This window comes from Leptopilina heterotoma, unplaced genomic scaffold (assembly GCF_015476425.1).
Source record: "Leptopilina heterotoma isolate Lh14 unplaced genomic scaffold, ASM1547642v1 Lhet_362, whole genome shotgun sequence".
Lineage (NCBI taxonomy): Eukaryota > Metazoa > Arthropoda > Insecta > Hymenoptera > Figitidae > Leptopilina > Leptopilina heterotoma.
The window spans coordinates 2,275,250-2,300,385 of record NW_025111043.1 but is presented as its reverse complement, the minus strand read 5'-3'; the positions used below and the strand labels follow the sequence as shown (position 1 = coordinate 2,300,385).

The window sequence follows — 25,136 nt, the reverse complement described above, 5'->3', positions numbered from 1 at the left end:
GGTGTCCAAACGGTTCCTGGGGATACCGGTCTACAGTCGGTTGGTAACCCCAAGCTCCTTGTTGATGCCTGAAATCTGATTGTCCACGCGCGTATCTGAAACTATTGTCTACTGGATTTAGAGGGTTACCTCGTCCCTCATTTTTACTCCAACTTAATCCCTGAAATTGAAAGTCTCTATTGTATGGGATTGTTGTCTGAACTGTGTGTGGAACTGATACGTTTGTATGAATATTGGAATAAAAGTTTCCAGTATTCGGGTTCGGTATACCGTACGTGTCAGTTGGTCTGTTGGTTGACGATTGGTACCCCGTCACAGATTGTCCTGTGACAGTTGTTGTCGTATGACATGTTGGACATGTACTTGTCACTGTCGTTGGTTTCTCTGTCTGTTTCTGTACCAGTGTCGTCAGTGCTTCAATTTGTTTTTGCATAAGCAAAATTGACTCACGCAATTCTTGAGTTTCAGATCTGTCGGAAAATTCAAATCGGGGATCTATTGTCACCTTGTTTCTCGGATTTGTGTTGACGTGTATGTACGCTGGGTTGGGTGGGGGAAAGCTGGTTTGAAAATTTTCTGGTCTGTAGATTCTATTAATGTCATTAGGATTTTTATTTAAGAAATTTGTTTCTCCTGGGTTAATAACCGGACTTTCGGGTAAGTCAAAATTTCTGGCCGAGCCTGGTGTGTTGGGGGTGGACGTTTGTACTTCGTTACCGAATTTCGGAAGCGCCTCGTCGGTGTCGTACCACGGTACTGCTGTGTTGCCTTGCATTCTTGCAATTAGTCTTTCTATTCTCGATTGAACTGTCGCAAAACTACCGGAACTACTACAACCGTTTAATTCTAATTGGCGTTTCATTTCTTCAAAAGCGCGTACGCCCCCTCCTAGCTGTTCTGCGAGACTTGAGCCTTGATTCGATTGGTCCCTAGTTTCATTGGACTCATGGTTTTCGGACTGATGTACCTGTACTATCGTTTCAAAACTGTCTGTCTGTTCAGCAGTTATTATTTCGTCAGATTCCCTACTCGTACTGCCATTAGGGTCTTTCTGTTTGTCTGACATTTTTCGAAAATTAATTTTTACTTATACAAAAGAAAGACTGGTAATCAAAATAAATTAAATTTCAATCTTTATTGAAAAATTTTCAAAGTCAACTGTTATTCCACGAAAAAAAAAAGAGAAAAGAAAAAAAAATTTTCATAAAAGGAGAGAAAAAAAAATTACTTAAATTTATTGAAAATTATCAAAATTTAATTTCTCTTTTTATTTTCCCTTAGAATTCGTAAAAAAATTCGAAAATTTCCAAAACCTTTCGAAATTTTCCTAAAATTAATAGAATAAATTTTTAAATTTATTGAAAATTATCAAAATTCAATTTTTCTTTCAAATATTTTCGCTAGCAAGAAAATAAAAAATTTCTCTCTGCTTCCGCAAAAAAAATTTCAAAAATTTCCAATATTTCCGAAAATTTCACAAAATTTCCGGAAATTACCGCTTTTCCCTATTCTGTTTCCGATTGATTTCCAACTTTACTACAAATTTCACTATTTTTCAGAGTTAATTATCGGTTTATTTAATAAATTTCATAAATTACCGATAAATTTCCTAAAATTTCTGAAAATTACCGCTATTCACTATTCGGTTTCCGATTATTTTCTATTATTTTTTTTTAAAAAAAATTCTTTTTAGGAATTAATTATCTGTTAATTTCTTAAATTTCATAAATTACCGATAAGTTTCCAAAAAAATTCTGGAAATTACCGCTATTCACTATTCGGTTTCCGATTATTTTACACTATTTCTGAAAAATTTTCTCTTTTAGGAATAATTTATCGGTTAATTTCCTAAATTTCCCAAATTACCGATAAATTTCCTAAAATTCTCGGAAACTACTGCTATTTACTGTTTAGTTTCCGATTGTTTTCTGTTATACTGTAAATTTTGCTATTTTTGGGAATTAATTATCGGTTAATTTCCTAAATTTCCTAAATTACCGATAAATTTCCCAAAGTTTCCGGTAAATTACCTACTTGAAAAATTTAATTAGGGTCCGTCGAGAAATATTTCCTCTATCAATAAATTAATTTTTCAACTTTTACACGAAATATTGCAAAATTTCCTAAGTTACCAGTAAATTTCTTCCTTCTTGGAGTAACTTTCCTAACTCTAAATTTAGCTACTGTCGGTTGAGAAATATTTTCTCTTTCAATTCACTAAATTTTTAACTTTATTGGGAATATTTCCAAAATTTCATAAATTCCCAATATTACGGGGTAATTTTTCCGAATAAAAAAAATTCTCTATTTACTTAAAAAATTTTATCGGAGATCGAAATTACCTGTAATTGCTTAATTTTTAATTTTTTCTAACTATTCTGGAAATTTGATTACGTTTACTTAAATTTCCAAAATGTCTGGTAATTTTCTCTTTTATATCCAATGTCGAAAAAGGGAAAATTATTTTAAAAATTATTATTTACCTGGTTAGGTAAATTACCATTAATTTTTATTACAATAAATTTTCTAATCAAATAATATAATATTTCAGCCTACTACAAATTATATATTTGAAATGAAAATAAAGGGACTTTTACTTGAGTTCGTGACTGTTTATTTCTCCAAATAAACAACCGAGAAAATTCTTTTCTACACAATTATTCTATTTTCAAAATTTATTCCTTCACCTCGGTCTTCGAGAAATTCAATAAACTTCTTAATTAAATTCAAAAAAAAATATTTTTGGTAATTTTTCTATTTACTATTTACCAAAATTTTTTTTCTAAAAAGAAACTTTTTCTACTTTTCTCGAAGGTGGTAGGGGACACTGCAGGTACAAAAAAAATCTTCTTTCATGCTGAAAAAAATATACAACAAAAACAATTTTCAAAGCATCATTTTTCTACAAAATTATTATAAAAATAAATTTTCAAATTTTTCCCCAGAAGAAAAAATAAATAGTACCTGTCAGATCGAAAAAGAAAAATAAATTTGAAAAGAAAAGAAAATTCAATTACTCACCAGCAGTGAAGGTTCTCATTTCGTTCTCTCACTTCACTAACACACTGAAAATCCTTATATAATCTCTCTCGTCTGTCACGGCCCTTAAGTTGGGTGCCACTGTTGTAACGATCCTTACGTTTACTTGCGGATCTTACCCGCGAATCGTTACAAAAATGGCAATTTACGGATTCCAAATTGCCGAATTATAAATTCCACACTTCGAACTTATAATACACCATCGATGACCCGTTTTAGGGAACTTCCCCGGCGCCAGGTAGGTAAACTACCCGGATCACGATGCTGTAACAAAATAAAGAACTTTCCCGGACTAGCTCTTACCGAGCTCAATATTTTATTTACGAAGTTACGTTTTATATTGAAATAATAGGGCGCGAGTACCGCACACAGAGGAGAGAGACAAGTTGAATTTAACACACAAATAAAACAAATGAATAAAGAAAATTATAAGAACACACAAGCATATTATTTTCTTTTAAATCACTCTTCTTTTTATTTTAACTTTGAACTTTGTGAAGAGAACTGAGAACTTCCACACGCCGGTGATTGCGACGGTCGACCGAAAATGGCGGCGTCCTATCGGCTTGCCATGAGGTCTTCCTTCTCGATACTATTTCTCGGTCACACCGTACACCGGTGATATTCCCAAGATAACGAGGAAGATGTGCACTGGACACTAACCTTTGATCCGGTCCAGACGAGCACGGAAATCCATCTTTGATTTTTAATAATGAAACTGATCAACCGCGGTGTCACCGTAATTACCAATCGGCAGCCAGGCACGAACTGTCGAAATTAGGTTAATTGACATCCTGCTTCGGTCCCGTATATATGTCATGCGCACCTTGGGTTCGCCCCAGCAGCATGATAACAGGCCCAACATCTATGACAGGTGGTTGCCAGTTGACAGTAGATTTGTGCCGATTAATATTAATTGTTGACACATTTTCGGTCGGTTGATAATTAAATAACAATAAATAACATTGTGTTTTCTAATCAACCAAAACGTGTGGAATTCTCTTGAGATAAACAATATGATTTTTATACAACTCAGCATTTTTGTATTATATTGATTCTATACAATTCAACAAGATAATAATAAAGTAAAATGTTGAGTTCGATTCTGGCTACCGCATTTAATTTTTAATAATTAATCAAGAATTAACTAAATAAGTTTCGGCGAAAACTCAATTCGGTTTTTATAACGTGATTATTTAAAATCAACGTTACAATACATTGAGGTTAAGCTTACAAACTAATTTCAATTAAACAAAATCACTTAAAATTATTTTTTTACTTAAATCGAATATAATGTTTTCTCAGTGTTATAATTTTTTATTATTTTGTCACAAACTTTTCAGTAATAAAATAATAATAAAATATTTAGTTATTGTTAAATTATTAATTAATTTTAATTTTTGCTGTCAATCAGAATATTTAAAAACAGAGATAAATCAAAATTATATTAACTAAATTACAGATTTGGAAACATAAATTGCTGTAATTGAAAGCTAAATAATATTTAAAGTAACAAAAATTGTTATTTATAAAATTTTAATTTATCACAAAAAGTGAAGCTAAAGGTAAACTCTGTGAACTTTATTTTGACCTCAATCCGATGAAATTTAAATATATATAATAGTCATGTTGACAAAAAAAAAGAATAATCCCCTTATAACATTTTAATGTCAAAGGTGGAAGTTGGGAATTGAGTTTTCTACGGGGATTTTCGAGAATGAAAAACCGCCCACGTCTGAAAACATATATTACATACACACGCATTTATAACAAAAGTATACATGTGGGCTACGGTAGTAAAGGATTCGTTTAAACACAAAATGAACAAATTGGTCAAAATTCTGTTTTCAAAGGCGCAGAGAATTAATTTTTCGAGAGTTATTCTCTCGCTTCTAGTTTTCTTTTTGCGGTCGCTTACAATTTAAAGCTATAAAAATACATATTAATAAAGAGCAATTCCATGTGAAGTGATCGACGATTTTTGGACATTGTTAGCAATTTTCTTGAAAATTTTTTTCCTTGTAGCTATAAGATATGATAAAGTGAAGGCAATTTTGATAATTTCGAAAAAAATTTGAAAATATTCAAATTTGAAAATTTATGTACTAATTTTTTATAATTAAGATAACTCCGGTTGTTTTCAATATTTTTTCAAAATTTTTTTTTTCAATTTCTCAGTATAACTAGTATTTTTTAGATAAATTTTTTAGAAAAAAAAATGTTTAGAAATTATTAAAAATTTTTCAAAAAAAAATTTTTTTTTAATTTTTTGAAAAACACCCCCCCTCCGATTTTATTTATTTTTTTTATAGTGATAGCCAAAAGTAATAAGAAAAATTTCAAGACATAGTAGATTAAATTTTAAAAAAGAAATAGCTTTTACCTTACATATCTTCGCTTATACAAATAAGTTTTTTCACAAAGTTCAATAACTTCCTAAAATCTCTTCTAACTAAATTAATTTTTTTCTTAAATTTTTTTGATTATTTTTATTTCTCAACTGTCATATAATGTTCCTTGAATGTTCGGTAAAGCAATAGAAATGCGAAATCCTTATAAAATTTTTTAGGTAGAATGGAAATACAAAATATTTACACAAATATACGCATGTCCGAAGTTAGCCTCCTGTCTGGAGTTACCCTATTTGACGGTACCCCTCCAATCTTTGGAATTTGTTAATATACTATTCCTAGAGTTCAATAAGAAGATTCATCAGTAAATTTCTTTACAAATGACACTGATTAACAAACTTTTCTAAAACAATTTCTGCACCACACACGCTGACACGCACAGCTATCGCGATCAGCTGATCCATTGCTGCCAACTGTCGCATGCACAGTAACACTGTCGTCTGCTACTACCACTGCTACCAACTTATAATATTGTTCAAAAATAGTCATGTTTGTAAGAAAATGTCAAAAATAATAAAATTAATAAAAGCTTAGATTCTTTTTCGAATCTAAAAACAGGTTATCCATATAAACAATTAAAATTTATTTACTATTATTTCAAAGTCTTGATCTCAATGAGAAAAAATATAATTTTTATAACATTTTTATAACCTATAATCTGTCTCTAAATTAAAGAATAAATTATCCAAATATAGTTCTAAAACCTTTACATTAAATGCAACTTTAATTTTTACAAGGATTTATATTTCTTAAAAGTTCGTTTCAAAACAGAAAGAATCTGTATTACATACGCAATAAAGGTAGAAGATTTGGTATGCTAGCTAGTTACTATAACGAATTTAGTGACACCTACTAGACGGACTATAGTTCTAATTCCTTATGTGAATACATGGCTACTTGACCTTCGGGGACTAAAAGGCCAATAACCAAAACCAAAACTAATTCCTTATGTCGGTAACCTAGACAGCATCACGATAAATACTAGGCAGTCTTCATATCGAGAGAAATGAAGAGAAAACTGTATAAAAACTGTACATTAACTTTACGGGACCGGGACAGCTATTTGAGAATAAAATTCCACGACAAAAACTGTCTAGCTGTAGGCTAACACTAGGAAGGCCACGACAAATTTCTACACGGGATATATGTATGTACTTCGAAAAAGGACATCCAATAGCATCAAAAAAAAACTTTGCCAAATAAATTTAGACTAAAAAATAATTAATGATTGAAAAATTTAAAAATCCAAAAAAACGTTTTTTTCTGACACCTCTAAAAACACTCGACCGCCTCTGATTATATGTCGAATTAATGAAACTAAACGAAAGTTCGTTAACATAAGTTAAATGTTAAGTACTATTCACAGTACCAATATCTCTATCTTAAGTTGAGTCCATAGCGTCAAATTGCTAGTGAGCGGATTTACCCTCGACAATCAAATGTTTTCCACATTTGAACCTTCACTAAAACACATTAAGTCACTTACAAGCTACTACTGTTCACAAAATAATTAATAGTCACAATTACTGCATTAAATAGTATTGTCAGTTACCGCAGCAACAATTTTTCAAAAGCAAGTAAAACAATTTATCGATACATGGCGCCGATAGCATCAACTCCACTCGAAAACAGAGTTTTGTTCCTAATAGCCCCACAGTTTACGGTACAAAATCAACTACATTCTTAATTCTTTTAACTACATTTTGATGGTTAATACAAGTTTCTTAATATCTTTGGGGACTTATTGAACTAAGCAGAGTAGTTAAAAAGTAGAGTAGGATTGACAGAACTGGGCCACCCCCCGTTTTTGGTTTCATAAGTGACATATATGTCAACCGAAATTTTTTTTTGTTATCAACAGAAGGTCGATTTTCAGTTGGTTATTTAAGTGTGCGACTTACAATTGTGTTCTCCAGCAATTACTGCCAGAAATTATCTATTTTTTCCTTTTTTCTCATTGTAAAAGTTATCGTTGTTTACATAAGTTATTCAATCGGGTAAATAGCCTTTATAATAATATCAGACCTAACCTTCAAAAAATCAAAGAGACTGTTTCATATTGTCGCGAGGTGTTATGATCACGTTATTTCTCGTCAAATTATGCTTGTGAACAGAAGTGGGCCACAGCATTGATGTTTCGTTTCGAAATTTAGTTATTTTTTATAAACTAATGAAGTGGTTCTACGCATTAATTTTAATGTTTTAACAATCATGCCACCAAGAAAGGGTAAACCGACGGGCTATGAACCCATTGACTACGACAAATTACTTGATGCTATAAAACAAATAAAAATTAATAAAATTTCGAAACTCACTGCTTGTGCTTGGTTTTACAATACTATTTATCGAAAAAATTAATTAGGTATTTAACATAAACAATCATAGTGCTTGATCCTTTTACTTATTCCAGATGGAAAACTTGGGTGGCCCACTTCTGTCTACAAAATCGTGATATCGCAAATGTCTCTTTTTTTGCATAACGATGTTAAACAATATGTTAAAATTAAAAAATTTTGAATGTGTGTTTGCCAAAATTTAGGTAACCCCTTTCTCTACAAATTAACGCAATAAGTGTTCAAAAATGTTAATTTCTGAATATTCTAAAGCATGAAAACCAAACTGTGGCATCTAAAGTATATGAAATCGTAAAAACTGTCACATTTTCATCTATTAGAAAATATTAAAGAAAACACATAATTTAATATAAAAAAGTAAAAAAAAAATTATTAGAATTTATTAAGGCGTACTTGCGTTTGCGAAGGCAAAAAATAGGCCCCACTTTAATGTTTTTTTTCACAGTCATTTTATTTGAAATATTAAAAACGATTTTTGCACCTTAAAGTACATTATATAAAAACTACAAAAAGAAAGAATTATTTCGTTTTTTAACCGTTATTTACGATTCGTAGAGGGCCCCAAAAATGGCGATCTTAAATTTGTAAGAGTTTGCGTGCCCCCTCTAGAGCCGCTCCTGACATTCTAAAATCAAAAAAACAAAATTTATTCTTTAGTATAGGGGAGAGAGCCCCAAGATGGACACCTCTTCGATTGATGGCTCTAAAATCCAAACCGAATAAGATATGTTAAAATGTTTTATACTAAATGAAAGTACAATTTATTAGGTAACTTATGGCCACTAAGATAAAATTTTATTTTGAACTTAAACATTTTTTATAGCATTTTTTCTAATTGTTAAAATTTTTGACCAAAAAAAAAGTGGCCCCAAGATGGACACCTTCTTAAAAATCACTTTAAAGTGTGGTAAATTAAAGATAAACATCCTGTATTAATTTTTAAACTAATGTTTAATCATTTTATTCTATTTACTAGGAATAACATTATTAAAAATCTTAATTTTATAACTTGAGAATAAAAAAAATAACATATTTAACTTTAATTTGACAAGTTAAGATATATCGATATATCGAATTCTCTATCGATAGCTCTACATTCCATGGCAGTAAAAATAAAAAATCTCAATTACGAGGCTTACAAAATTATTAAAAAAATGTGTAATCGAAAGCATGAAAATAAATACATTGAAAAGTGGTGTCCATCTTAGGGTCTCGAAAGTGTCCATCTTAGGGTAAATGACACCATTTTTTGAAACCCAGAAAAAAATTGTATACAAACAAAATATTAATAAAATCATTTTAGAATATTATTATATGATAAATAAATAATATTATAACGATAAATACCTATCTAAAATCAAAAATTTAAATAACTTTATCGACTTGAGAAAAATCGGAAATAAAACTTTTTTTGACAAAAAATTCAGGTGATATGCGCAGTAGAAAAAAAAACTGGTTTTATTTTTCAAATATGCATAAAAATCTTCGTCTATACAAACAACCAAAATAAAAAATTGAGAAGATGCTGTCACTTTAAACAAAAATTTTATAGGAAATGTCCATCTTGGGGCCCTCTCCCCTACATTAATACCTAGTGGACTAATGTGATGAAATAAAAAAAAAGTAAAAAAAAACGAAAATGGCGTCCTTTTAAAGTCAATTTTTAAGAAATGATGATTTTGCTCTTTTGAATTTTTGACTTTAAAAGTACCGCATTTTCGTTTTTTTTACTTTTTTTTAATTTCATCACATTAGTCCATTAGGTATTAATGTATACTAAAGAATAAATTCTGTTTTTTTTATTTTAGACTGTCAGGAGCGGCTCTAGAGGGGCACCGCAAACTCTTACAAATTTTAGATCGCCAATTTTTGGGGCTCTCTACGAATCGTAAATAACGGTTAAAAAACCAAACAATTTTTTCTTTTTGTAGTTTTTATAATGTACTTTAAGGTGCAAAAATCGTTTTTAATATTTTAAATAAAATGACTGTGAAAAAAAAACATTAAAGTGGGGCCTATTTTTTGCCTTCGCAAACGCAAGTACGCCTTAAGAATGAATTATTTTATTATTATAAATTGATAGAAAGTAGATAAAGTATAAGTAGATTAACTTTTAGTTTTTCTTATCACTTTCTTCCTTTTTTCTTCACAAATGTTAAATAATAAGCAATTAAAACTGGCACTTTGCTTATTTTCACGATTTTAAAATTGGGCAATAATTAATTGATTACTAGATACACTCACTGGAAAAATATTTTTTATCCCACATGTGCAAAAATGGCGCTTTCTGATAGCAGACGACAAGGAGGAAAGTCATTCATTTCTTCGACCGTATGAAAATGGCGGCCGTGTTCTCCCATGGGCAAGAAAATCTGCTGTTCACATGCATTTATCTTGGCCATGGGAGAAAACGGACGTTATTTTCATACAATTCGAACAAGTAAATGACTTTTACTCTCTGTCGTCTGCTCTCTGAAATCGCCACTTTTGTGCATTAGGAATAAAAAATTTTGTAAGTAACACGGGAATAAAGGCAGTCCAATTTATTTACGGTGATTTTTGTGACACGAGTGGAAGTCGAGGGCGCCCCGAGACTGGAACGAGTGTCACAAAAATCACCGTAAAGAAATGGCTGCCTTTATCCTCTTGTTGCTTAATATAGGGTAATGTCACATTGAGTGGACCACCTGAGTTTTTAAGTTATCTGACAGCGGAAACGTGAAATAAATAAAACGAATAGCAGCACCGCACCTAGAAACCGTAAGAATTTATGTTCCGCGATAATCATATACGTTATTGTTTGATGTAACGCATTTTTAAGAACACAAACCAAAAAAGAAGTCGCTCTTACAATGAGTAAAGTGATTCGGAAGTGTAAAAGTAGTGTAAAATTTAAGTTTTAAAAGGTAACTTATTTTTTTTCCTACTACTTTGGACATTGAAATTGATTGTCTTAGTTTAATTAAGTGATATTTTTGACTCAAAAAAAAATTTTGGCGTCTGCCATAAAAAGTTGCATGTCACCATGAGTGGACCACTGTTTATAACCATGACTGGACTGCCTGTTTTTTATATTTTTAATGTCAGTTTACCATTTTTATGGAAATAAATTGACAATAAATTGGTTTAAAACTGTTTTATGTTGTTTATTAATTTTTTTGTGATTTTGATGTGACATGTGCCAAAATTATTGAAAATGGTTTCACTTGTAAACATTGCAATACAAACATGGTCTGAAGCTGCATAAGCATAAATTTTGTTTCAATATATCAGAAATATTAAATACATTAAAGAATTTTGAATAACTTTTACAATTTTTTAAGAGTGGTCCACTCAAGGTTACACTTTTTTTATTCCTTAAAAATGAGCTATTTTTTTAAAGTCAATTGTTTTTCCCAAATAAAAAAAAATCAAAGCTATTATGGTATAAACACTTATCAAGGGATCTATACTAAAGCTTGGAATAGAAACCTCCGATTAATTTGCTGTCATAAAGAATTTTTTAGAAAAAAAGCTTAGGCGGTCCACTCAAGGTGACATTACCTTACTATTCTTTGGTCCCGAAGCTATTTTTCGAAATAAGTAATTTTAAACTTTTCACTATTTCTATCAGGTTAATACATGTGTTTTTTTAATACTGAAGTTGGTTCAAAACGATTAAACAAGAAGAGCTATAACTTCGTCTTTTAAAAAACACATGTATTAACCTGATCCTAGATCAGGTCCCTTTTCCTAGACAAGGTCAAATATGTGACATTTAAATGTGGAGAATGTTTTTAATGTTCTAATAATTAATTTTTAAAATATCACAATTTTTGAACATCACTGATATATCTAACCGCATTCTAGACTTTCTAACGAAATACTTATACTTAATTCAATCAGTATTTTCCAGAAGGAAAAGGTATCTGTCAAATTGATATCACGAGAATCACGTGACCTAACAGTCACATGCTGTTAAATGAAGATTTAGCGAAAATACGGAACTCCCAAGCATATATTGATTTTGTGTGACGAAGCCTCACGGATGGCATTGGACATCTAAAATGAAGGGTGTTTATTAGAGCGAGGGTGAGATAAGCGAAATATAGATAATTTGCATAATAGAAAGAAAATGAGCCATACATCGTAGTGATGACTTTTGTATTATTAGATAAATGCCCGTTTATAATCCAAGTTAGGCTCTTGAATCTGTCGTTAACTAATTATTGGAAGGTCTCTTAACAGATGAACGCTTTACGCAATCGTATATTTCTGTAAATCTGTACAATTAGGAGTTGATAATTTTTTACATATTAATTATTCCAAACATATTATTATCAATATTACTATCAATATAATAATATGCTAATGCTTTTCGTATACCTACTATTATTCTTTTAATTCTTTTAATATTTATTATTTTGTACTTTCTCATGAGGAAGCTCAGTATTCGTAATGATTTTTAATTTCATGGCCAATTAAAATATTTTACAGAATTTGTAAAAAATATCACTTATTATGGGTTATTCTTCAACTTTTTGTAACAAAAAAATAAGTGTAAACAATAAATTTATTGTTCAAAAATAATTAAAATTTGAGTTTAATCCTTCTTTATTCTTTTGCATGGTTCTAAAAAATTTGAGAAATTTAGATTTCATATTGTTACATTGTTATTCTTTAAGATAATTTCATGTTTTATTGAGTAGTACATAACCCACGCTTTCATATAATACCATAACATTAAAGGAGACATTATTTTAGTTTTTTAATTTAATATTTTAATATTTATTTCCGTCATGTGTAATTTTCTGTCAGATGTTCATTAACAGCATGTGACTGTTACAGAAATCAATGTTAATTTTTTCGACCACTTTTCTCTTAAAATATTAAATAAATTAAGCTAGTTTTTTGTGAATAACTCTAAAATATAATAAAGAAGAGCAGTGATGTGCAAAAGTTTTAATAATTCTAAAATAAATTATAAAAAAATACTTTGAAATCGGAAAAGACGAGAAATTGATTAAAAGTGATTTTGCGAACTGATAATTTTAAAGTTATTTTTTAATAAATAATTTTAAAAATATTAAATCTTTTTCACATCACTGCCCTTCTTTATGATATTTTAGAGTTATTCACAAAAAACTAGCTTAATTTATTTAATATTTTAAGAGAAAAGTGGTCGAAAAAATTAACATTGAATTCTGTAACAATCACATGCTGTTAAGGACAGGTGAGAATATTTTGAGTCGGGATTTTTTTTAAATAATAGAGGAAGGTACCCTGATAGGATCTCTTCTAAGAATTTTTCACAATTTTTATTGATAATTATTGAAGAAATTGTTTAAACATTTGGAAAAAGGGGTTTCAGAAATTACTTTTCATCTTCAGAGGATACAATATTTCAGGTTCATATTGGGAGTAATGATAGGAGAAAGTTCGGTGCTCTTTTCTATTTTTACAATAATTTTGCGAGGAAATGATTTTATTAAAGATCTAAAGTGGAGTAATTTGTAGTTTATTAATTGAGCAGCCGTCACTAGCCTTGAATTCTTAATCAGTTCGCTCTCATATGATTATCCTGATAAATACGAACTCGTTATCTCTACTTATTTAGGATAGTGACACAATACGCGGGAAACCACATTTTTGGAGGAGTTTTTTCCACATGGTAACATGTTTTTTACATTTTTTATTAAAGCCAAGTAGAAAAACCCCTCCAAAAATGTGGTTTCCCGCGTATTGTGTCACTATCCTAAATAAGTAGAGAGAGTTCGTAATTGCCAGGGTTATCATATTTATTTAAACTTTATTATAAATAATTACTTTATTTGTGCTAAAATATTTAAGGGCAGGGAGAGAATATTTTGTGATGCCCTTTATAAATTTCAAACTTGAAATGAGTAAAAAATGAATAAATGAATTAGAGAATTGATTATTATCTTCATGAATTAATTTAAGGATGTTAATTTTTGCTTTTACTAAAGTAAAACTGTATTAACATTTGACTTTTACTTAAATAATTTAATGTTTATTAATAAAACAGATAATAACAGCCAAAACTACAGACGAGCATAAACATAAGAAAAAAATACAAAATAATTTTTTTCATGTAAAATCTTTTTTACTGAATTCTACTAAGTATATAATACTAAAATGACAAGAGTAATTGTGTTAAGGCACTTTTCCTATGTGACGGTCGAAATTTCAGGCTTTTTTCAGGAATTTTTTTTTCACAGAAAATAAAATATAATTCTATAACTTATTTAACATGTTATAATTGGTGTCTAAAAATATACAAAAAATTTTTTTCAGTGATTTTTCAAATCATTTAATAAATCTTTTTATGAGTCAAAGGTGACTCCTTTGAAAATGCACGGGTGAACAGTCGCAACGATAACTTTCTTCAGTATTGTCTGAAATAAAAAAATCAAATGTAGTTTTACTTAGTAGGCTTACTGTTATCGTCTGAACCTTAATAAACAATTTATCTTAATAAATAACAAAATGTCGGACTGTTAAAAAAAAATTTCAAAAATCGCTTGTTTTTTCGTAAGTAATTGTTTAAAAAAAATAGGAAAATGTTTATGTATAATCATGACCGAGGTTCACACGATAGCCACTCATGTGTAGAATAATGCCTCCAAATTGCAAACCGATCGGTTAAATAGATTTTGAGTAATCCTTGCCACCAGTTAGAAAAAAGTGGTTTTGAGAAAAACGCGTTTAAAGTTTTGGTAGCTGTAGCTCGCGCCCGTGCACTGTTTAATTTTACGCGCTGTAACTTTGTTAGTTTTTCAAATATCTGTCTAAAACTTTTACACGACTTTCGAAACATGCAAAAAAAAATCAATTTTTTCAAACCGTCACATAGGAAAAGTGCCTTAATTAACCCTTTAACGACCAAATGTGATGATTTTTAATTTCTATTTCAAGCTCTTAATATTAGAAGAAAAAAATTATTAAAAATTCTGCAATCACATATCCATATGTTTTTGGGGTCGCTTTTTCGAATGGCATTTTTTAAATTTCTAAAAAGTGACATTTACTCCTTCTTTTTTCAACAATACTAAATTATTGAAATTTAGAAAATTTTGAATTTATTTGAAATTTATTTAATTTTTTTTCAAATCCAATTTTAGTTGCGATATTGATTTTTTCAGGTCACCTAAGGTATACAAAACGTGTTCCCGATAGTTCTTATTTAAAAATATGCTTCGCGTTTTAAGATTTTTTGCTTTTTTTAATTCAAAATAGCGCCTGAAAATAAATTTTTCTTCAAAATTTAACACAGGATGGATAAATTTTTCAAAAGTTGTTGAATTCGCTTGAAACTTGTTACTCGGAGGTCTTTGGGGTCCCTGATTACGAATTTTTAGTCAAAATTGCTAAGTCCTTCTTGTTTTTTTTATATTTATATTTATATATATTATATTATATTTATATTTTTATATTTTTTTATATTTTTTTTTCTCCCATGTGCAAACATAACCGCTGATCCCATGCGTTATTTTTACCCAAGGGAGAAAACGGCCGCCATTTTCATATAAGTCGTACAAGTGACTGACTTTTATTCCCTGTCGTCTGCACCGAAAAAAATCTCGATGGTATTATTAACTATGACCCTATAGTTAATCTTAACCTAGTAAAAGTAATAAGGATTCCTAATCATTATGGTTAGTATCGCTAGGTTGATTCAACAAATTCAAGCCTGGCAAAAACAACCCTGCAAATCCTAGTCAAATTGACTAGGATTTTAGTAATTTTGCCTATTTCCATAATGCACGCGTCTGCTTCTGTTCTGACAGTGTTTACCTCTATATCTTTCGCGTCATTTATCGTGATTTCGTAAAACGATTTTTTATCATTACTCGCGTCTATTCTTTGTACATAAAATAGAGTTCTTACATACATCAAAATTGCTGGTTTCTCGAAACCTCTGGAAATATAGATAGTCCATGTTTTAGAAAGTAAACTATTTAATTATATTAGTCAATTCTTTCAGACTTCTTTGGTTAGGTTTCAATATAAATCGTCGAAATTTTTACGCACGTGGTGACAACATTTTTACTATTTTAATCGCGCAGTGTGTTTGAAAATTTACCTTTGCAATAATTTGTGTATTTAAATTTATTTTCATTTGAATGTCATAAATAATTAAAAATAAATAGTTTTTGACAAGTGTATAAAATTGTGTACTCGAAATGTATAAAACATCATCTGATTAAGTATTGTATTTTGACTCGAAAATCTACTCTCTAAATCTGAATCAGCGATAAGTATGCCACTATTTCAATTAGCGTATATGCGCTGTGAATTAGTGAAATTTCACTAAATAATCAGTGAAATTTCACTGATTAATTAGCGCATATACGCTGTTCGAAAATAGTGGCATACTTATCGCTGAGAATCAGTGAAATTTAGCTGATTCAGATTTAGAGAGTAGTGTCTATTAAAAAATTAAAATACCAAGTCGTGTTTAGTGTAGTGGTTATCGTTCCGGGTTTCAAAGTGCGTATTCGTTAGGTTCAGGTATTCGCGTCCCCCCTGCGTCAAATATTTATTTCATAAGTTTAAATTAATTCCAAGGAATATAAATAAAAAGTCAAATATAAATATGTTGAAATACAAAAATTAATTTTTTTCTTTTTTCTTTTAATTATTTTTTCTCTTTTATTTGATAATAAGAATTTGATTAGCAATTTCAAATAATTATGATACACAGTGTAAATCTAATATTATTCTCCTAGCCAATTTGACTATTTTTTCCTGATTACATCGACTAATTTTCCTGGTCACTTTAACTATGCTTGAATCTTATTACTTTGACCAGGATTCTATAGTTGGCTCCTTTCGTAACTAGGAAACCTAGTCAATTCCTGGTATACGGGTCCTAGGCATTTTTTTCGGTGTGCTATCTGAAACCGCCACTTTTGTGCATTAGGAATAAAAAATATCGTAAGTAACATGGGAATAAAGGCAGCCAATTTGTTTACGATGATTTTTGTGACACGAGTGGAGGTTGCTTAATATACTATTACTTTATGCAATTGACCTTAATTTTGTCACTTGGTGGTTTCTAGGGTCGCTGATTACGAATTTGATCTAAGTTTTCATAAATTAAAAATGGCGGAATTTTCTGGGAAGGGGTTAAAGCGTAAAAAAATTATCAAACTTAAAAAAATGAAATTTTTTTGTGTTTTTGAAATTATAACCGCTTTATTTAATTTTTGGGTTGAACGAAATTCTTTTTTTCACACTGGAATCGGAAAAAGCACACTTAATAAAATAAAATTTGATAAGAATTTTCTTTTTTCAGGCTTTAATGAGTTAATCTATGAGTTTAAAACTGTAAACAAATCATTCACAAATTGTTTTCGAATTGTTGAAATTTTGTAAAATATATTTAAAAAATAATTAATTTATTTTAAGTATTTTCTTACAATTTTTGAAAATTGTTTAAATTAAATTTAAAAATAAAAAATAATGAAAATTAGCTTCTAATTTTTTAAAATTCAATATTTTCAGTGCCTACTTTTCCTTCCCCTATCAATTTCTGTTCCTCTCTTTCTAGGCCAGTCGTTGAGTCGAAAAAGTACACAAAAGTGCTAGCAGCAAAGTCTCAATGGTTTCTTGTAGTTTGGGGGCCCCATATAAGAGCCCCATAGTTTGCTCTCGATTCTCAGTTGCGGAAAAGGTTATAAATAATTGTCAAAGCTTGTAAAACGTGGTTTTTTGATTCCCGTTGCTTCCGGTTACGTTTTAGAGAAAAAAGTTGTGATTGAAAGTTGTAGAGCTTGAAAATAGCTTTTAAATGACTGGTCGTAAGTTAAAAAAGGTTAATTAGTTTATTTGCAAATGAATTTTAACCATTAAAAATAGCACTTTTTTAATTGTTTAACAATTTTTTTAATAATTATCGAATTTGTTTCTAATTTACTAGATATATTCTCCTTGCAAACTGAATAAATCACAAAAAAATTCAACTCGATCGGATAAATAGTTTATGCATAATTCCATTTGTTAACTAAAAACACGTAATTTTTCAACAGAATTTCCAAATTTTTGAACCTGCGAATTTCGTTCTTTTTTCTTGTAAAGTACACTTAAGGAATCAAACTTTCATTCCACCTAAATAGAAATTTGATTTTTTTTATTTAAGTGTATAATAATGGTCTTTAAAAAAGGGTATGTTTTTTTGCCATAAACAAATGAAATAACTCAGTCAATTTTCACTTTATCAATTAAATGTTAACGGCATTTAATTTCATTTGTTTTGACAAAAGTTTTTAAAAAAAAAGTCAGACCTAGCTTCAAGGGGGGGGAGAGTTAGTTTTTATTTTTCAAAAAATTCCTAAGTAGTTAATAATTAATATTTTAAATTAAAATTTGCACCACTTATAGTTCAATACATGTATTTTATGAAAAAAATTGAACATAACATTTTGTGCTTTTATTTTACGTTTATATCAAGTGAAAGTACATGAGTAGTTTTTTCAACCCTTGGACAGCGGAGTAGGGGAACTCGGTACGCGTGATTTTCGCCCGCCAGATAACAGAATTCAGCAGTCGAATTCACATAAATGATCATAACTTTGTTGATAACACAGTGCAACAGAATTTCACTTTTTTATTATTTCTGGGATCGCATAGGGTGATTTTTATAGGTTTTTTGATGCTGAATGTGAATCCGTAATCAGAATTGTTCCATCACCCAAGGTTTTCGAGAAATTTGACCTTGAAAATTGAAAAAAGGACGTTTTTAGGATACTTTTTGGTTTTTTATCAGGGTACAAAATTTTTTTCTAGTGTTTTCATGATATGCGTACGAAAGCTCACATCCTCCTCAACAATCTCCAATTTAAACATTTTAAAAATATCTATTTTTCGATGAGTTATCTTTGTTTTTGTTAAATTATTGTTAAAGAATTTGAAATGATAAACAAAAAAAATGGTCAATTTATTTTTGATTTTCCTAAAAATATAATAGTTTCTTTAATGAATCATTGGTTTCTGCTTGAGATTTAATGGGTTAATATTAATAATATTAATATTATGTTAATATTTTTCTCACTGTTATCCCATTTGACGTTACGATGCGAACTTCAAACAAGGATAGCTCATCGAAAAATAGATATTTTAAAAATGTCAAAATTGGAGATTGTTGAGAAGGATATGAGCTTTCGTACGTATATCATGAAAACACTAGAAAAAATTTTGGTACCCTGATAAAAAACAAAAAAATACCTCAAAAACGGCATTTTTGCTGATTTTATGATGCGACGCGAACTTCAAACAAAGATAACTCATCGAAAAATAGATATTTTTAAAAGGTCCAAATTGGAAATTGTTAAGGAAGATATGGGCTTTCGTACGCACATAGTGAAAACCCTAGGAAAAATTTTTATATCCTGATAAAAAACCAAAAAGTACCCCAAAAACGGCCTTTTTTTAATTTTCAAGGTCAAATTTCTCAAAAATCTAGGGTGATGGAACAATTCTGATTACGGATTCGCATTCAGCATCAAAAACCTATAAAAATCACCCTATTCGATTCCAAAAATAAAAATGCTGTTGCACTGTGTAATTGACCGATTTTAATCTTTCTTTATTTTAATTTCATGTGTTTTTCAACGCTGAATTCAAAAATAATTTTATATTTTTCTTAGATACAATTTTTTTGGTAGTAATAAAAAAAAAAATTTTTTAACAACAGAATTTTATTATTATTTATTACGTTTGACGAAAGATTCTTTTTCTACATATTGTTACATTGAATTAAAAATAGTATGTGGATAAAAAATGAAAGAAATTATTATTATTATTGTATTTTGAAAATATCTGCTTTCTTCCAGACAGTTGTCGCCTCTTGAACAAATTTCGATGCTTCGAAATTTGTAATACTTCGATAAAAGATTTGTTGAAACTTGGAACTGCGTTTCAATATTATACTTTCGTTGATACTTGGGTTTATTTCCAATTTAATATATTTTTGGAAATTATTAAGTTGTACTTTAAATCACTGATTCGAACTTCGTTTCAAAAATAAAACTTGAAGATGTAATTCAATTGTTGATGATATACTCTTTACACTAGAGCAATACTAGATCGATGTGTTCAGGTTGATTCCCAAAAAATTACTCTCTCTACTGAAGATGTTATGAGGTTGGCTTTCAAATCATTACTCTCTGCTTTAATGAAACTGCTTGCCCTTTTTATATTGAATTTTCATAACTGTAATGATGCCGAAAAATTGTACACGTGCTAAAATTTGTTTCTCCTTGTGCTAGTTAATAGCGAAAGAATTTCTCTATGCGTTGTCGATATTTCCTCCAGGAGATTGTACGCATCGCCTTTCATTAAGTTTCTCGGCGTTTGTTGTTCACCTAAACTTCTCGGGGTTTGCTGCTTTTCCTTTCTTTCGTCCGGCCTATGTTTTAGAAGGTTGTCGAATTGTCGCTTCATCGTTATTCTTTTTACATGAGTAATAATATTACTTTCCTTTCTTGGATTGTTATAGTTTCAAAATACATAGTAAAATATGCAAATAATATATGACAATAGAATACAATATTAAAATAGAAAAATGTATTAAATATAATACTAAAATAGAAATGTGTATAAATGATAATTACAATATTTTAATAGAGTAATATACTGAATATAATGCAATAATTAAAATATAGATTATAAGAGTTAAAAATATATAAGGTAAATACAATATATTATAAGAACACACATACATTAGTAATATAATTTATAGAGTAATAGGTTACGGACGTAACAATACATAAGTGTGTAGCATAGTAAACAATCGATGCTTTAGGAAAAATATTACTTTTTTGGCTTAAAAAATGTTAATAATTTTTTTATTTATATAAACAAAGGTGTGTTAAATATAAAAACATACGTAAATATATAATTTTGAAGTGAATGATTATTATTATATAATATATATGAATGATTAAAATAAAGTTTATTGTAAATTGTTTGTGTTTTATTGTGTAAATAACTCTAAAATGAAAATTAAAAAAAATTTATTTATAATACTCTTTCATTTTTTACTCATCTTTGTTCATACAAATTTAAAAAAAAAATTAATAACATTTTTTAACAAAAAAAAAAATTATATTCCGATTGCACGCACTGTTACACGCTTATGGATAAATAATTTTTTTCTTTTTTTATCCACATATTATTTTTAATTCAATGTAACAATATGTAGAAAAAGAATCTTTTGTCAAACATAATAAATAATAATAAAATTCTATTGTTAAAAATTTTTTTTTTCATTACTACCAAAAAAATTGTATCTAAGAAAAATATAAAATTATTTTTGAATTTAGCGTTGAAAAACACATGAAATTAAAAAAAGAAAGATTAAAATCGGTCAATTATTAACAAAGTTATGATCATTTTTGTGAATTTGACTGCTGAATTCTGTTAGGGACCATCCATAAACCACGTAGCCTGCTTTGGGGGGGAGGGGGTTCGGTAATGTGCTACGTTAGACCACATGGTGGGAGGGAGGGTTTTGAGTCTGAGCAACGTAGCTTTGTATTTTTATTTGACATACATTTTTTTGAAATTACGCGGGCAGCTCGAAAGTCAATTCCAGAGATATATGTGGACGTCCACATGAAAAGGGCCCATTTTGGCACTATTGGAGTTATCTATATGGGCGTATTCCTGGCAAAATTTGGAAAATTTTGAGTGGTCTTAGAACTTTTTTGGTTAAAAATTCGCTGAGTTACGGAATTTAAAAGTTTAGAACGCCAAAAACCTCATTTCGAGAAAAGCGGTTACCTTGAAGATAAAAAACCAACAGGTTTTAAATTTTTAAAACCATCCCCCCCTCTTAATTTTGAAAATACGAAAAACTTTTTTTTTTTAAAAAGGACAGTTTTTCTATTAAAGAACCATTTTTTTACAAGATTAATGATTAGGTACAATTTTATTGTGTCATTTGAAGAAAAAGAATAGATATTAGATAACTTATTTAAAAATTTTTGACAGTTTCTATTATGAAAAAATTAACGTAATATCCAAATTTTCATTTCGACAATTACGAAAAAAAGACTCTAACATCAATATCACTGGTTCTTCTGGAAAGTTATTCAGATAAGAATTGTTTACAGTCCAGGACACCTTAAAGATGAAAAATCAAGAGATTTTAAATTTTTTCCACACCACCATTTTTTAAAATACGGATTACTTTTGCAAATGACCGCCAAAATGGGCCCTTTTCATTTTTCTAAAGAACCAATGAAATCAAACAGTTAAATTATCGATAAATTAATGAAAACCGCATAATTCGACTTGTTAAAACATGTAGATTGATAATAAAAAATTTTTAAAAATTAAGATTTTGCTCTAAAATTACTAAATTGCGATTATCTCGAAAACTAGAACCGACAATATAGGCCCTTTTCATGTGGAATAAATATACTATAAATATATATATGTTACCGGCAAAGTATGTAATCAGGCATTTTATAAAATACCTAGGCAGTATATAAAATGCCTGTCTGTCTCAGGCAATGTGTATAAAAAAAAGATTTTCTATACATTGCCTAGGCATTATATAAAATGCCCACTAGACTTTAGGCAAAGTATAAAATTTAGTTTTATTTCAAATAATATACATTTTTCTGTTATAAAAATATTAACTTTCTTTTGTAATTTATTTGTTACAACACGGCATACTTGAATGACATTTCGACTGACACTGGACCTTATTTTTTATGCATAAATATTTGTTGCTTTGACAGTTTTTTACAAGAACATTTTACAAAACCTTGGCCTGTTCCTTTTTCTCGGTAGCTTTAACATTATTAACATCACTTATCAACTGCTTATACCGTTCGTCTGATAAAAATATACTGTTTTTTGCCATTGCATTTTTAATTTTAGAAAATTCGGAAAAAATCTATCCCTTGTCACTGAAACATTTCCTATTTCTGCACTCATTTTAAGTTCAAATTTATGTTTCTGCGACTGATTACCTCAAAATGTGAGAATTGACTGACAAAATTTGTATTTTCTGTTAATTAAGTATTATTCTTAAGAGTTAGAAATATTGAACTTCATTGTATAAAATTACTCACTGCTAACATGCAGCTATGTAAACATAGCTAAAATACTTATTGTTATATACTTATTATTTTCTATTTGTAATAGAAAAATCGTGGAAAGTGTTTATAGAAAAAGGTAGACGTTTCAAGCTGCTGAGACTATTATATACTTTACCTTATGCTCGATGGGCATTTTATAAAATACCTAGGAATTTTATAAAATGCCTAGGCAATATATGAAAAAATAATTTAATTATATACATTGCCTGAAATGGACAGGCTTTTTATATACTGCCTAGGCATTTTATAAAATGCCTGGATTTCATACTTTGCCGGTAACATATATATATATATATAGTGATGAAAAAATATACATATTTAATAATATAAATATATAAATAAATATATATTAAATATATAATATATAATATATAATTAAATATTAAATATTAAATATATATATATATATATATATATATATATATATATATATATATATATATATATATATTAAAATTAAGAATTAGTCTTGTATCAAACTCTTACTTGTCAAAAGAAAAAAATAAACTGTGATTTAAAAACATTTAATATTGTTTACTATGTTTCAATACGATTTCATTGATTATTTTTAGAAAAGAGATTTTAATATTCAAAAAAAGAAAAAAGCTACGTTCCATTAAGTAGGGGGGGGAGGGGGTTCGGTAATATGCTACGTTAAGCTACGTGGGGGAGGGGAGGGGTCGAAAAGTTCAAAAATCGGAGCTACGTGGTTTATGGATGATCCCTTATCTGGCGGGCGAAAATCACGCGTACCGAGTTCCCCCACTCCGCCGCCCAAGGGTTGAAAAAACTATTCATGTACTTTCACTTGATATAAACGTAAAATAAAAGCACAAAATGTTATGTTCAATTTTTTTCATAAAATACATGTATTGAACTATAAGTTGTGCAAATTTCAATTTAAAATATTAATTATTAACCACCCAGGCGGAAATTTCCCACTGGCAGGGTACCGCGCCTGTACAGACGTCGGTAAGACTGTACTGGCATGGGTCCGCCTGACGACCGGAGCGGTGCAGACATTCTACTGGAACCTGACAATGTGTTGTAGTGGCTGCGCGCCTGGCTCGGTACAGATTTGATGCCGCCGAACAACCGGCGTTGTAGAGGAATTCGTCCGTCTGGCAACCAGGACGGGCCAAATTTTGTTCCGAAAGATGACTCGGTCCAGCGGGACCGGCGTTCTACTGGCATTCGTCCGCCTAGCAAGCGACGCGGGCCAAATTATATTCTCTATTGAAAAATAAAAAAAAAATATTTAATTAATTATGCATGGTGCATGTTAATTAACATTTATTTATATATCATTTGAAGCATTTTTTACACATTTTACATTTTTTTTACACATTAAAATTCTAAACGCTCGCAGTGGGATACGAAGCCCAAGCCTATCCTAATCTACGCACCGAAGTCTAATACGCTAACCACTACGCTATTCGCTCGCTTGCGGATGTGAGCACACGGAAAAAAAAAGTTCCTAGATATTTCAGGAATTATTTCCTAACTCTTGGATACGTGGTAACAGCTCTGAACTAGCGACGAACATTCAATGGTAATCAATGAATGTTTGAATAAGAAATTCGGGAACTGTATTAGAAAAAGCTATAAATAGTCCATTAGTCTCTTTTTCATTACTTTCTCATGTAAAGTTCATGGAACTGGCCGCAACTGTTTCTGAAATTTTCGGGAACTCGTCAAGGAATCTTGGTGCGCAGAAACTGTGCGCACCAGTCTCAACAAGTCTCACCGTCAGTAAGACTTGCGTGCCTTATACATTTATTTTATGCTGAGGTATTTAACTCGCCTTTTTAGCTCAGCTGGATAAGACGCCGGACTTCTATTCTCGGGTACGCGAGTTCTGTTCCAGCCGCCGTCGATTTTTCTCTAGTATGGTTTTTTCTATTTCAGAAACTTAATAAAAAATAAAAATTGTATGTGACCTTCAAGGATAAATGTGAGTGTGTGTGTGTGCGCACGTGTCAAGGAGGGGAAGTGGGAGGGGGGAAGCAGAATCCATTTTTTCTTGCATTCGCCTAACTTTTCGATTTTCTTGAACAGTTCCCGACTTTTTCAAGAACAGTTTGCCGAGAAGTGGTGAAATAGTTATAATTTGTAGAGAAATAGTAAATTACATATTTAAACGAGGCAACCTTTAGTTATCTGTGTACTACCCGCCGTATCCAAGAGTTAAGAACGAAGTTCCCGAATAATCCTCGACC

General features: G+C 29.8%; 1 protein-coding gene across 1 annotated transcript in view; it reads left to right on the top strand.

Moving 5' to 3' along the window:
• LOC122505686 overlaps positions 1-25,136 on the top strand; it is a 654,464-nt gene that overhangs the window by 91,885 nt on the left and 537,443 nt on the right. The window lies entirely within an intron of this gene.